At 40.0% G+C, this 16,535-nt stretch overlaps 1 protein-coding gene across 4 annotated transcripts in view; it reads right to left on the bottom strand.

Annotated features, from left to right (window-relative positions):
• Positions 1-16,535, bottom strand: part of NRP1 (neuropilin 1) — a 138,120-nt gene that overhangs the window by 100,386 nt on the left and 21,199 nt on the right. The window lies entirely within an intron of this gene.

Below are 16,535 nucleotides of genomic sequence, written 5' to 3'. Positions count from 1 at the left end.
TGGGCAATACATCTCAGGCACCTTGGTAGGCTGATTGGACATTTTTGTCGGCGCACATTAAGATCCCAGCCTTAACTAATGCAATCTGGTTCTAAAAATTAATTTAACTTACACAAATGCCCTGATAGGCAGCCCATGGTTCTCATTTATTTAGCAATTCATTGCATTTGGAATAAACTAGAGGGTTAAGAATTCTACGCTTGAGGCAGCTCTGACTCTGAAGAACAGAAACATACACAGATTTCTCCCATCATTTGTTGCTTCAGGGCAAGAGAAAAGAAAGCCACTGTAATTTGGAGACAAGACTTTTCCAGACAACTACGAACAACAGCAACCATAGCGCGCCACTAAACAGAGCTGTGTTGTGGAGACGTGGAGAGCAGTAAGACATCTGTGGGGTACATAGAGTAGATGCAAATAGAATCTTCAAAAGAGTGTCGGCATGAATTCTAGAGAAAACTGAGTGCTTGCAAACTCACTTATAATAAACATTTAAAACATGGGTCAAAAAGTGTTTCCTGGAATTAGACAGTCAATTAAATGGAGACAAAATTTAGAAGATACGTATATATCTATATATCTTGTCTCTCTCTCTCTGTCTCTCTCTCTCTCTCTCCCTCTCTCTCTCTCTCTCTACACACACACACACACACACACACACACACACACACACACACACATCTATCTTATATATATAGTCACATATCTGCCATATATAGTCATATATATATTGCCATATATTACATAGAGAGAGCGAAGGAGGGAGAGAGGTTTTTATATATCTATTTTCAAGTTGAAATGTCCTTGAAAATTGTCTGTTTGAGCTCCTTATTTTTAAATATGGAAACTGAGACAGAGAAGTGGAGTAGCCAAGATCAGAGTGAGTTTTAACATCCTGATACCCTAGCTACTATTTTTCCACAGACTTCCTAAACATGTTTTTCACTTGCATGGTTTAAGAACATGAACTTTCTCTACAAATTTACTTTTGCCCTGATTTTTCTTGAATAACAGGATTCTACAGTTGTTGGCTCCCTTGTTTCTCTAGCATATATGTGAACAGCAAGCAAAGTGATTTTTAAAATCCCCACTTGAAAAAAATAAATGTTTTCAAGCATTCTGATGGGCTCAGTTAATGTTTAGCTACAAATATGGGAGGAGAGGAAATTAAGTTTTCTATGCATGTACCATTGTGCTGACTTTGACCCTGAACCTTAATGGGCAGAGAAAGGCATCTGAGCATTTTCATGGGAATCAACAATGAAGAGCTTGAGTTCATTTGTACAACCTAATCCAGTTCAGGCAGATGAGCAGATTTGTGTCTGTCCTACGTTTAAAACCCATTGAAGAAAGAAATTCCACAGCTTCCCTAGTAACTTATTCCTGCATTCTGTAACCTCTACTTTGAAGAAAATTTTTGAAGACAGTTCCAACCTGTTTTGTTTCAGTTTCAGAACATTTCTTCTTTTTTCCAATTTATTTAAATGTACGCATGCACATATACTTAAATAACAATCTATTTTTATTCCAGAATACTTAGATTCTCTATTTCTTTTGAGATAAGAGACATTTATGAAATATAGACTTTAATATAGTAATCTGGGAAGGAACTTTTCCAGGCTTTTCCTTCCCTGGAATGTTTTTGGCCCAGCCAATTTTGATTCTAACATCTTTAGTAGATACTTTGGCTTCCAGTGTGGAAGAAAACAGAAAGAGCGTTGCATCCTTAGAATTTTACAACCTGTTTGGACTATTACATCTTTATAACAGCGATGGTGTACTTAATCACACACAATTTGTTTCATCGTGCTAGAAACAAAGAAAGCTATCAAGAACAAGAATTTCAGAAGGGAATTTGGCAGGCATCTTCTCTGATGCCTAAATGTTACAGATAAGGAAACAGAGCCCCTAGTAAGTGATGTGACTGCTACAGGTCATATGACCAGGAGACCGCAGCAGAGTCAATAGTGGACTCTGGATTCTCTCTCCCCATTCCAGCGCTTCTATTAAAACACACTCACTCAGCATTCAGCAAGAGGGAGAAGACAGAAAACATATTTGTTATCTTTGAAGGAGGAATGCTTGGCATCTGCTAACAGCACACACACACACACACACACACACACACACACGCACACACACGCTTAAAAGCCACAAACATCCCTTAAAACATAGTTGATATGTATAATAGGTATGTGGTATTATCACCATACTGAGGATTTATCAATTTTTGCATTACCATGTGAATGAATGAATTTCACTACCCCATACCCAATGTGTAGTCCTCCATGACAGTTGTAGTGTGGATAATGTTCCTTCTTCAGACAACTCAAAGAGGTCACTAATACCAGCTAAATATATTCTTTACTTCATGTTACCTTGAACAATAACATGTGTGAGCAAATTCAACAAAGTAGAACTTTATATAAAATCAGAGTGGGGTTTACAACCTCAAGTTAAAATTGATGTTATTTCTTGCAATAAAATCACTTAATGATTTTTATGTATATGTGACGTTTTATGTAGTGGTGAGGTCCCTACATTTCTCAAAAGCTTTGGGTTAAGCTCTTAGAATGTGAGAATCGTAATGAAGTCTAAAGTGACATCTAACTTCCTGCTAACATATGTAAGTCCTTATTCTGGGTGTGATCTTTTTCACAAAATAATGTTTCAGCAAAACTCATTTCTAGCAACTGCTCAGAAATAGAAAGGGCCAGAAGGATAAGCACTGGAAAGTTAATGAGGAAGAAAAGCAGTAATAAGCCAGTCTTTGTGAAATCCTGAAGGGTTCACCCGATGTAAGTGAAACCTGGGAGAGAACCGACATCCACTTTGTATCTGAGCAAAATCCATAACATTAAACAAGGAACATTTCCTCTGTGCCACAGCTACCAACTTACTCAGCTGCGAGGGTTGACTGCCCCTCTGAAGCTGATGCAGTGACAGGACAGCCTTGGTCAAAGAGTCAGGAGGGACTCGGGTGATGCTGGGTAAGTCACTTGACTGGTCTGGGCCTTTGTTTCATCTGTAACCTAAAGGTATTGCCCCAGAAGATCTCAAAGGCCTTTTCCATTAACAACACACCAGGATTTAAAAACAGTCATGTTGGTTCTGGTTTTACCATAGCTATGATCAAGATCCAGAGCCTGTGGCTTGCCCTGATACGATCTCTAATATGTCATATGTGGGCACTTGGACCTAAGGCCAGTCATTCTTCAAGTGTCAAACAGTTATAAAAGAATTTAACATTATGAGGTTTTCCTTTTGATGATTATCTTTTTTTTTTTTAATTTTTTTTTCAACGTTTTTATTTAGATGATTATCTTTTTAAAAACCTGCACTGCAAACATATTCTAGATCGCCTCGATAACCATCATATAAGGAACATTGCCATGTCTTTCTGTAGTCACACGTGTATTTGGGTTTATGATTAAATGAGTGAGAAGTGCAGGCCACCTGAAGGCATGGCTTCCTGTGTAGACAAAGGCTTCCCGTTCATTCAAACAGACACAAGTGGTTGGGATGGGCGAGTCATACCAGATAACACAGGAGTAACATAGAACTGAACTCTAAAGCACTGGGATCCTGGCCATTGGCACCATGGTCTAGTCACTGGGGAACTAATAGGCAGTAGTTCACAAGTGACAACTCCAGACATAAATAGGCAGTGAACAACTTTTTATTATTTTCCAACATAATAATATTTTGGGCTACACCATTAAATTAATCCATCGTTAATACGCCATTACTTTAAACCACCATCAGTGGCTAAAACAAATTAAACAATAAAAAATTAAAAAGGAAAAACAGCAAAGGCCATGCTAGTAGCCAGAAGGGTTGTCCATTGTGCTGAAACTCAAGGAAATTAAGTTAATAATAAGTTAAGTATAAAACTGCAAACCCATCATGCTATTATTATGTTACCCAATGACAGGGATTTTGTTTCTGCCAAATGCCATGATTCATCACGTAAAATTGACGCTGTTATCTGAGTGTTTTGGTTTTGTTGTTATGTCAAGATTAATGTGTAAACTTGCATTATTTTATTTATTCTGTGGGAATGCTAAACATAAATAGGACATGAACACATGTTTGTACGTATATAGTAAGCAATATAATAATAAAATAATTTTCAACACTAAAGGTTGGCGGGAATGCTTTTCTTGAAAGGGGGATAAGTATATTCCTTAAGTTTGGGAAACACTTTTCTTTCAGCTGTATCCTCAGGCTTTTCAGTGAGGGCAGGAACCGACAGCCAGACAGGAAGATCTGTTTGAAGGCAAGCTGCCCCTGGTCCACTGACCTCTCTAGAGGTTAGTTTGACTGTTCTGGAACTCTCCATCTCCTTTTCCTTTTAGTTACTTTAAGTAGACCTATGAAAAATGATTCCTTTCATCTTAATCCTGCTTCTTATACCCAAACCAGCCCAGAGCCAGCTGGAAATAAGCTTGTTCTTTGATGAGAAGCACAAGAAGTTTCTGCACTCTCAGGGTAGGCCTAATGCAGACAGGAGTGCCAGGAAGGTTGATCTGGAGCAGTCACTACCCAGGAGTGGCACAAGGGGTCTGTTCTTACTCTAGAGCTGCAGGGATAGGATGGGAACAGGTAATCTGGCAGCCAAGTGCTCCAAGGCCACACACCAAGTTTGGTTTAGGCAAGTCAGTCAGTTCCCTGGGAGGCACCTACTGGGCCACCAGAGTCCAGACAGCATTAGCATGTCAGTCCTAATAATCCAGTTTAAACAAATAAAAATTTTTCCTTCACTGCAACTTTAAAAACTCTACAAATTGATTATAAATTACAGATTGGGGGTCCACACAATCTGTACTATAACCCACCACTAAACACTACTGTCTGTGGTGATGCCATATAATTTATGGCAAATTTAGTTATGGCCACAGCCTGTGTGTCTTATTATAAAAAGCAGCACACTGTTTAAGGGGTGAATATTTCACTTGTAGTCTATTAATGAACTGTTTTCTTCAAGGGTGTTCCTAGAAGCCATCTGCATGAATTTCTGTTTCTTTAGATTTCAATTGAATATAAATATGGATTCTGAAATATTTCTGGGGACTCTGCAGTTTTTACTTTCCATCTTGTATCTCATATGGTCAAAGTGCACTCCATTCCAGCAAACCTCCTTTTCCTTCAAACACTTTGGGCCTCAAGGTAGGGTTAACTGCCTTAAATTGTGCAGGTCTGAGGACAGAGGGAGGGGAGGGGAAAAAAACAGAGGACCACCTTCTCAGTGATCTCCTGAGATTCTGTAGTCAGATGGACCTCATGGCTCTAGAAAATTAGACTTGGGGCACCTGGATGGCTCAGTTGGTTAAGTGACCAACTCTTGGTTTCAGCTCAGGTCATGATCTCACAGTCTGTGAGTTCAAGCCCCTCACTGGGCTCTGTGCTGGCAGTGTGGAGCCTGCTTGAGATTCTTTCTGCCCCCCTCTCTCTCTGCCCCTTCCCAGCTCGTGCTGTGTCAGTCTCTCTCAAAATAAATAAATAAATAAACTTAAAAAAAAAATCAGACCCTTGGACACTGCTCTAAGAAAACATTCTTAGGAATTACATTATTCTCTGAAAACGAGTACTACATTTTCCTATTAATAATATACTTATCAACGTCAGTTCACAGTGGAAATTCACGTTATCCTGTTAATCTTGCTCAAGATGAGCATTAAATGTACCTGTTTTTCTGGAGCCAAGCAGATTTTTAAGATCTTGGGATCCCCAGGAAATTTTTTTTCAGTTTGTGATAGGTAACTTTAAGAGAACCTATTTCTAGCACTGGTCCCAGGAGCAACATGTGAAAGTCTTCTTTCTACCCTGGGTGACTAGGGACTTACCAGCAGGTGGGCTCATGTGGTTCCTGCTCCATTAGGGTGTGCTGCCCAGGTTGAAGGGAGTCTGGGGGATCTGAGGGGTCTGCCTGCACACAGCCAACACCCACCCATCTAGGCAGCCCCTGTTCATTATTCACAGCCGTCCTTTGCCCTGAGAAAAGCCTGATTTTTCAACTTCAGAGTTGGAGGTCCCATTTAATGTCCTAACCTTATGTCATGCCTGAATTCCCAAGATCCCAAGTGCTTTTCAGTTATTGCCCCGGAAATAAGCACATTAGTACCAGTCATGTGGTCAGGGGTTCTGGGATCCCTGCTCAGCTGGAAGGGAACACAAGTTCCCATAATTCAGTATCTGGTCAGGTAACCTAGATCCTCCAGTGGTTTTGGCATCAGAAGGACCTCTGGCTTCAAACCCTTGTTCTGCCACTGCAAGTTCTGTGGTTTTAGCCAGATCTTTTAACTTTTTTATACTTCATTTCTCTTTCATAAAATGGGGATGACAATATCTTGCAGCATGATTGTGAGGATTAAAGATATACACATGCCATCAGGCACGCAGTAGCCACCACAGGAACTGTAGCTGCTATTGTTATAGGCCGAGGCTGGAATGTTGCCAGAATGGAAACCCCAGATTCTTCCCACTGATCAAAATACTCCCACCACCGCCACTACTGTTACCACCTACTATTCATGAGCATTTACGTGCGCCAGGAGCTTTTCTAGGCACTTGCCCTGTATAATCTCATTTCGTACTCCAATAACCCCACAAGGTACTATTTTTAGGTCCACTTTGTCCTTGAGAGAAATGAGGCTTAATGAGATTACATTGCCCAAGGTCACAGAGTAAGTGGCTGACCCTGGGTCAGTGTGGTCCAGAGAAAGGGCTCTATAAACCATGCCCTACTCTTTCTAGAGGCTGAGCCAAACCTGCCCCATCCCTACCACAGAAGCCTTGTTTCCTTTCCCCCAGAAGCATCCTTCCCTAGACCCACTGGCTCTCCCAGGCAGGGGTCCATCAGCCTTGCAGGCTGACCTGTGGGCCAGAGGCCTGGGTGCTGAGGCAGGGTCTCTGTCTGTTCCGCTCACCAGTATTGAGCACCATCCACAGGCTCTTAGCTCAGGATTATCTGAGGGCCCAGTTTTAGGTATTTTTTTAAAAATTGCTGCAGGGGCACCTGGGTGGCTCAGTTGGTTGAGTCGGACTTCCGGTCAGGTCATGATCTCACTGTTCCTGAGTTCCAGCCCCACATCGGGCTTGCTGCTGTCAGACTGTCAGTGCAGAGCCTGCTTTGGATTCTCTGTCCCCTCTCTCTGCCCCTCCCCCACTTGCACTCTCTAAAAAATAAGCAAATAAACATTTTGAAAAAATAAAAATACAAGTTGCTGCAGGAACTGATTTGGAGGGGTGCAATCAGTTGAGAATAATGACTGGATCCTGGTTAGCTTGACAGTGCCTGTTGAACTGTGGGGGAATCACTGGCCTCCATTTTCCCCATCTGAACTCTGTGTTATGATATGCTCTCTAATTACCTAAAGAAATCTGTGAAAAGGGAAAAGATTACCTATGTGACTTGGAAAAGTCACTTGAAAAGTTCATGCTCTAAAAAATTTCCTGCTGTCTCCTATTTCCTACCAAATGAAGATGAAGAATTTGACTTTCAAGACGTCTAAAATCTTCATGGTCCTTGGACCTTGTGGCTCCTGGGCAGCCTGCCCCCTCTTTCTCCCCTCTTTCCTGCCCCTTCTTTCCACCATGGGGACACCTTGTGTTCGTTTCAGTATTGAAATGTTTCCAATGACCAAATAATGTCACTCCTGTAGATTAGCTCTCCCGAGGACAAGAAAACATCTTCTTCCTATTTTCCTTGACCTAAAAATGAATAGAATTTCCACCCATCTTGAGTGTCTACCTGGACCGAGGATGATAAAGTCGGGAATGCCAATGTCCAGAGCAAAGTGCATCCAGGTCAGGAAGAACTATTTTCAGGAACCGATGTGTCACTGTCTCAGGTGGGAGCCCTGATGCTCCACTTTGGACGGTGGCCAGGCAAGTCTCCTACCTGATGGCCAGGGCCCATTGAGGACTGAGGTAGGGGTGCGTGGCAGGAGGGGTCTGTGGGCACTTCTGCTTCTGTGCCCATGGCTTGCCCTCCCACGTGACTGACTACACTTCACTCCGCAGGGTTGCTGCTGGGGTCTCTCCTCCATATGAGCTGAACCAAGCCCAGTGCTGGCAGATGATTCCACACAGAAGCACATGAATGTTGTATCATTTGAATAAGTGAGAGACACTACCCCATTCTCACTGGGGTTATGCCCGCAGTCAGGATGAGCAGCGTGGCAGGGACGTGTGTGTGTGGCGGGGGGGTGGGGGGAGCACTACATTTGGAGAGTTTGAAAGTCCCTTTGTTTAGCTCTTTTGTCCTGAGATTACATTCAGGATTTTTCCTTCAGTCTGAAGTTAGGGAGGTAGACAGAACGAGACTGACCTTTGGAGTGGGATTTTCATAAAATAAATAAACTGGATGACAGCATATAAAAGTTACAAACCTCTTTAGAATGCCATATGTGAGCAACTTGTAAACAGTCCATAAATATCACCTGCTGGGTGCAAGTCAAGGAGGCTGATGCAGAATTCTGTACTAGCACATTTTCTGCAACATGGAGCCATCTGGTAATGACAATTTATTCTCTAGTTGGCATAGGACTACAATTATAAAACATGTTACTACTGACTTCTGTCTGGAAACAGATGATCATGGTTCACCCTGTAGTGTGGGATACAGAGCTGGGTGGGTGTGGCTCAGTGGTGACATGAAGGCTGGGTGGAGCCAAGAAATGGAGTAAAGATTAGTGGGGCATTTTGTGGACATCCCCATCCACACGTGGGAGTTCAATGGCCACCACCACCACCACACACACACACAACAGTTTTTGAAGCAAGAAAAAAATGTTCCTTTAATAGTAATGTCTAATTTTGAGCCGTTTTTTAAAAAGAATTCACAACCATCTATGTCATTCTTGGAGAACAGGATGTAGAAAAAGCATAGTGAATGGCAATTTCATCCTTTACCTACTTCTTTTATTTTCAATATCCTCATTATTAATTCTAGAATAATTAATTCTACAAAGGATAATAAGGTCTTTCCCAAGTTCCACTTCACATAGAAATTAATATTAATCTGTATGACTTATTTCACTTAACAAGTCATACAGAGAAAGACAGATACCATATGTTTTCACTCTTATGTGGATCCTGAGAAACTTAACAGAAGACCATGGGGATTGGGACGGAAAAAAAAAAGAGGTTAGAGAGGGAGGGAGCCAAAACATAAGAGACTCTTAGAAACTGAGAACAAACTGAAGGTTGATGGGTGTTGGGAGGGAGGAGAGGGTGGGTGATGGGTATTGAGGAGGGCACCTGTTGGGATGAGCACTGGGTGTTGTATGGAAACCAATTTGACAATAAATTTCATATTAAAAAAAAGAAAAAAAAGAAATTAATAATAATCAAAATAATGAAGTTTGATTGTCTTTTCTCCCAAATAGACTTAGCACAAAATCTTCATGCAGGGGGGGTGGGGGGCGGGGGGGGAGGGGGGAAAGATCAGATTTCTCCAAAGTGGAGAATAATGTGACAAAGAAAACCAATTGAAGAAAAGGTGGGCTAATGGCTGTACTATCACAAACACGAACAAAATCTACAGACATATTTTAATGTCATTATCCCCTTTCCACCTCCCACAAACCTTTCCAATTATACTTTTAATCAAGAGTTCCCTCTCATGTTGTTACTTCCTGTCCTTCTGGGTTCCTATGATATGTAGTTTCCATCCTGGTCTCATCCTGTTTGCCCCTCTGTAAAAGCTAAGGAGCCTGGCCCACTGTCTGCCAAGGCTTTTAAAAGCCCCAGAAGTCTGTAAACAGGAAAGATTTCCTCTGAGGCGGAGGGCCCCTCCTTGATCAAAAGATGGCTTTTGGATAAGGACTTCCCCCCAGTTCTTCACCATTAACACTTTGCAGATCAGATGTTCTCTTGGAGGGCACTTTATTACCATCCGTGGCAGAGGTGCCGGCATCTTGCCAGGACTGCAAGAGCCACACAGAAAATGCAGGAAGAGTAAGTTGTAGCTGGTCTGTTAATGAGGAGGTGGGGCTTGGAGAAAAGTTAAGATTTCCTCTGAGAAATCCAGGCCCAGGCCTGGAGCCTCCGTCCTGATTAACAGCCAAGGAAGCAAGCTGATCAGACCTGTTCACAGTGCAAAGGGGGACAGGAGAGGTGTGGGAGGTGCTCTGGCAAGTCTGGGGACCTCAAAGTTTAGAAATAAAAATAATAACTGTAAACACAAAAATCACTTCTATCCCTGTGGTTAGTAAGGGCCCTGAGGTCACTTCGAAACTGGTTTTGACAAATGGGAGCACAGTCAATGACTTAAAAGGTAGAGACATCATTGCAGGCAGAAATTCTGGGTATGATTGTTTATAAAGTAAACTTTATTATTTTATAGTCACAGCTCATATTTCCAAAGTTGAATACATCTTTGTCCAAGGCAGTTAATCACCCCTCTGTAATTTCACTACAATCTACCAATTTCAGGCAAAATCTGTCCCTCCACCATAGCGAGATTTTGCATTCCTTTCTAGTTAATCACACCTGTATGTGAACCTCATTATGTAAGAGTGAAGTGAGAGAGAGCAATCAACGCTATCAGTTACCTTCTCTCTAAATTGGACAAATAGATCAAAGTGTACTCAAACAAACAAACATTTCTAAAAGACCTTCTCTCTTGTATTCATCTTATCTGTAGAACTCATTCTTCTTTTTAATTACCTGACAAGGAAAAACGGGTGCTTTGAATTCTTATCACACATTCCTCTGTAACACTCAGCTGGCACTTCCAGACTGCCTTGTTTCATTTGCTATCTCATTATTTGGATAAACTCCATATTCCAAAAGAGATGATAAACTTTTAAATATCAAGGGATGCATTCCAGGGTACAGTTCTTTGTCTCTGCCTTTCATACAGTTGTAGGTGGTACAGATCAATAACAATTCATGTTTAAATTCTACCTTATTTAGTTTCCAGTTGACAATGATTAGGGCCTTATTTCATTATAATAGGGAAATGAAGTGAAAGGCCAAAATTTGTGGGTGTGAATGGATATTCAGTTTCCTCTCTAAATGGGAGGTTGGTGGTTAATGAGAAAAAAGTAAATAATGTTAAATGGGATGGAAGTGGCAGGAGAAAAGTGAAGCTTTGCCCACATAACCAAACTTGGAAACCGCCTCATTTACTCATCAGTTATAGCATTTACCATCTTACATTATAAAACATCTGTTTACCAGTCCTGCTTCCCCCACTTACTGTAGTCCCTTTCAGGATGGTAAACAAGGCGTTATTCATCATCCTGAGCCCAGTGCCCACTGCCCACTGTGGTACTTCATGTGATATATGCCCCTGCCTTTTGTTTTTACTGAATAGAATAAAACAGTATTGGCATGGTGATAAGAAAGAAGAAATGAAGATTCTGATTTTTTCAAATTTTGAGAATCCATTTTTCCATCAAGATATAAATGGGGGATTCAACTAAATCATATGACAGAACAAATATTCCCTGTATGATACTTAGCTGCTCTTGGGAAATAACGAAAAGTAATTTGGTTAACACATGAAAAAATGGTTGAAGGTAACTGAAATACATTATAATAATTAGTTTAGGAGTTGACCCAAGACATGTTTTCACTATAGTACCTTCTATTTTTGGCTTCCATTTCCTCTTCTTTCACTGATTTACTTCTCTTTATTTGAACTGAACCCCTAGCCTCCCAGGAGTACTAACTCATCACTGCAAAAGACTGAGAAAGCTAAGAAAAGAATGGGGAAGAAACCAAACCCCAACCATAAGAGCCAGTTGGTAGCATTTTGTCTTCAGTGGGGTTCTCTGTCATCCTGGTTGGGATGCCTTTTATTTATTTATTTATTTATTTATTTATTTATTTATTTTTAATTTTTTTTTTAATGTTTATTTATTTTTGAGACAGAGAGAGACAGAGCATGAACGGGGGAGGGTCAGAGAGAGGGAGACACAGAATCCGAAACAGGCTCCAGGCTCTGAGCTGTCAGCACAGAGTCCGACACGGGGCTCGAACTCACGGACCGCGAGATCATGACCTGAGCCGAAGTCAGCCGCTTAACCGACTGAGCCACCCAGGTGCCCCTATTTATTTATTTTTAATCAAACTGCCTCACTGGTTCTTTTGTTTCTCAGTACCCAAGGGCACCAGGACTCTACAACATGATGACTGTCCCATAGCAGCTGTTGTGATGCTATTTTCCAAGTCAAACTTAGCTCTGAGATAAGCTGTGTCTTTCATTATGCACTCTGGGGAATGAAATGAAAATGACTCCATCTAAACCAATGGCCATGGCGTTGGCATTCAATCTACTCATCTCCATTTATTTGTGGACCTGATTCAGTCTCGGTCTGAAATTTTACAGAATTGCATGACACTCCTCACAGATGGCATCAAGCCACTGCTTGAAAGCTTCTGGGAGTAATGGGAGCCCACTGCTTTATGAAATAGTCCCTCACTTGAGTAGAAATTGAGTAGAAAACCACATACTTTGAGTCTAAACAATGAAAGTCAGAAAAGCAAAAGCATCCAGCTTGATTTAAAGTAATGTAAAGAATCAAATCAATTCTTTGTAATTGAAAAGTGATTTGCTATAGAACACTGTGCATCAGGAATGTGTGTTCTGCCAGGCTACAAATGGGCACTCTGTGACATTACCATGGACCAATTCACAGCACACAGTGATAGTGGGAATCATTGATTTGCGTGACCTCACTGATAACTCTGTCTGAAGATTTTCTGTCATATAGCAACTATTATAAGGTACTGAATTGCATTTGTATAAACATATACAATGTACTAAAACTATTTTTTTTTAACGTGTAAACCTTTCAAATTAAAATAGCTCAAGATTGAGCTTACATACCTGGGAAGTCATATTTTACGACAATTAGAAGGGTTGTGATGGTGTGTTAGGACCATCATTTTTACCCACTGGTCCCAGTCCTACCTTTCAAGATGACACAGAATAAGTTCTCAACCTCTTGAAGGACAAGCTGCAGAAGAGATACATGTGTCCCAAACAACAAATCATGAATATATACTACCCAGAACAAACAACAAAAAGAAACATAGGTACAGAGGCAGTGTGAATGGGTGAAGGAATTATTGTTCTGGGAATCAGGAGAAACAAGCTTGTAACCCAGCCTCACTCACTGGGAAAGTCACTCACTGTTAAATCTCCAGTTTCTTCATCCACCCAACAGAAGGGTCAAAATATAAATCTGGGGTTATCATTTTAGCTAACTGCCAAGCAGTGTATGTGTTTATAACTTCCATACATTTTAAAAACTATGTTAGACCTAAAAGCTTATGATGGGAACACAATTTGGGGTCCTTTAGTAAAAAAAAAAATTCTAACCAAAATTTTAACTGTAGCTGTTATACATACATGGTGTGAATATGTGTATGTGTGTATGAGTACGGGTGCGTGTGTGCAGGGAAGTTATTGTTTATATTAATTTGCTAAGGTCAAATCCATTTTTTTCTAACTCTTTGTTATTTGCTTGGGCTCCCCAGCAAACACAGTTCTATTATTGGCAGAGATACTGTCTGCATCTAGCTCACATTGTTTCCCTAGCATAAATAAAAGAGACAGAAACAATGAGCATAAAACTACTGCTGGACTCAGATGTGGTGTTTACCAAGGCAGCTGCTTTTGCATTCTTAAAGTCATAAAGGGGTGTCTGTGTGTGTGTGTGTGTGTGTGTGTGTGTGTGTGTGTGTGCACGCACATGCGTGCCCATTTCTGTAAGATCAGACAGTCACTGAAAGTAATTTCCTTCATCCTCTATTTTTCCATAAAGACTGTTAAAATATATATTACACCTGTGGCTAGTTTACTAATTTTCTTGACAAATAATTGCTAGTTATCTATGACATAGTAGCATTATTTAGACTACACTTGGTTTATTTCCTTTGTTTTATACCTTTGTTAAAGGTAGTCAGTGATGTCTTTTAGCTGGTCCATAAAGGGTCACCTAAGGAAAAGCAATTACATGATTAACATCTGGGAAAAATATTCCCTGTTCAGTAAGTTTCATGAGAACAAAGTTATTTCTCAAAAGATTTTTTTTTCTTCCAGTGTCAGCTTTGTTTTCCTAGGAATTGTGCAGTAATGCTGGAATTAATGAGTGATGGAGCCCTTGATTGAATCAATGTTGAGTTAAATTAGTTTGTGTACATAGATGGGACTACTTTTGTGGAAGCTAGAGTGAATATCTCAAGGAAGCACACTAAGAAAAGATGCAAGGCAGAGCTACAGCTGCCCAACAGAGGCAAACAGAAGCTTAACTGTATAGACTTCTTCATAGTCTACATATGTTGAAACAACAGGCTGATTCATAGCTTCCTTGCTTAGTTTCCAAATTGCCTTTCAACAAAAGCAAATTTACTCCCTTCCCTAGACTATAGTTGGGATTTACAATCCTACAAGCTCAAATCTTTACAAAGGGAACACTGCAAAACATGGCTCCCAAATCTTGCTGGTGACAAATTTAAATGTTTTCACAGACTGGCAGAATTTTCAGGTGAGACAGGGGTTGGGAAACTACGGCCAGCACAGCAAACTGGTCTGTGTGTTTTTGTAAATAAAGTTTTATTGAAACACAGCCATGCTCATTCATTTACTTGTCTAGGGCTTTCACACTATCATGGAGGAGCTGAGAAGTTGAGATTGAGATCATCTTGTCAGCAAAACCTAAAATATTTACTAGCTGATCCTTTTCAGAAAGTGTGCCAATTCCTGATTTAAAGTGTCAATTTATGTCATAAAAATATCAATTTCTTTGAAAATGTAGATGGTTTTAAAGTAAATCTCACCAACCTCCCCTATCTCTGAGAATTACCCTCTTAAGCAAGCTGCTAATTTGTATTCAAGAGGCTTAATACTGTCCTTACTGTTCAGTTCAGAAATCATAATTCTAGAAATCTCTTCCAAAGAAATTATCAAAGATACAAAACGACGTGCATAGAGATGTTCATCTCACCATTATTGTTATTACTTATAATTTTGAATAATTGAAAATAAATGTGCTAATCAGTTTAATAAAAATTATTATTTTTGCAAAGATAATGTGATTTATAAATGTCATGCCTTAAAAGCTATTTAAGGGCCTAATATAATACTTAAAATGTAATTTTAAGAGAAAATGGTAGGATAAAAAGTGTTTACAGAGAATCATCTCATTTTTTTTAACATATGCATATTTCCAAATGCAAAGAGAAAAGCCTAAAAAAGATACACAAAAAGAAGACAGTGTTATCTTTGAGTGGTAGGATTACGGGTAACTTATTTTCTTGTGTCTTTTTTTTTTCAAATATTTATTCAAAGGAAAAATATGCAGCATGAGTCCATCATATATATGCAACCTCAGTGTGGTGTGCATGTCTCTATAAAAGGCCTATTGTGTAAATCAGAATGTAGAGTTTGCCAAGCCACAGAGAAAATCTTTATTTAGTACTATAAAAATGATTATGTATATTTTCACAGTATCTGCAAATCTTGAGTTTTTAAAATTGATTCTATAGAATATATACATAAGACTTCTTTCAAGACAAATAATCCAAAAATTGTCATTGGGCTGATAACAATTAGATTTAAAAATCTATTTCGGATAACTCTGTGCTCAAGAAAAAAAAAATACTCATGCCTTAACTTAATCAACAAAAATGTTTGTTCTACATAAAACTCTTGTCTACCATTCTGTGGTTAGCCTATTTCCAAAAGAGGTTGCTTCTGTGTACGGACTAAAGATGGCTATTTGTAGCACTTGAACTACCACCTCTTTCTCAAGCCTGTGGGAGGCACTGCATTCTACTGTGTCATTCCTTTCCAAGAAGTTTTCTCAAATGTACTACAGAAGGCCACCGCTCATCCATACCAAACATATTTGCCATCTTTGACAGATTTGGTAGGTGAATTCTAGTTTTCCTCCTTCTCTTAAGATGAAGTGGTCAAACCCATTTTTATCAGCATTGAACTGGATCATCTTACTTTGAAAGCAATCGAATGTTGTGTATATATTTCAAAAGCATATCAAAATGTCCACAATAGGACCTACTACCTTGCTTTTTTACTATCTATGTTACTGGTACTATTGTTTTTTCAGGTCTTGAAGACAGGGACACCCAGAGTCGCTAATCCCAGCCTCCATCTCCCCTTAGATCCGATCATTGGTCAAGTTCTGTCCATGTCTCCTTGAGGATTATCTCTTCCTTTCTGTTTCTATTACCCCTCACTATGTTCAGGAAGTGGATGGGGACCTTTAATGGAAAGAGACAAAGATGGAATGGTAAGGTAAAGCATTCTGCTCCATTTTTGTTAAAGGATTATTATTTTTATACTCCAGCTAGGGATATGAGAGAGAAAAGATTTCCTATAGTTTCCTTCTGTCTTCTCTTTAATTTCTGCCACTTGAAGAAAGAGTAAAATGGTTGCTCAGGCTATAAACCAACTCTAAAATGTGAGGGCTGATTGTGCTTGGTCCCCACTGAGAGATTCTTGTATATGAATCACCCAGAGGCCATGTCCCCTGCAGCCCTGCCGAGCCGGCTCT

This window comes from Puma concolor, chromosome B4 (genome assembly GCF_028749965.1).
Source record: "Puma concolor isolate L17-30 chromosome B4, mPumCon1.1.hap2, whole genome shotgun sequence".
NCBI lineage: Eukaryota > Metazoa > Chordata > Mammalia > Carnivora > Felidae > Puma > Puma concolor.
Note: the sequence above shows the minus strand (reverse complement) of the source record. Positions and strands in the feature narration are given on the sequence as shown.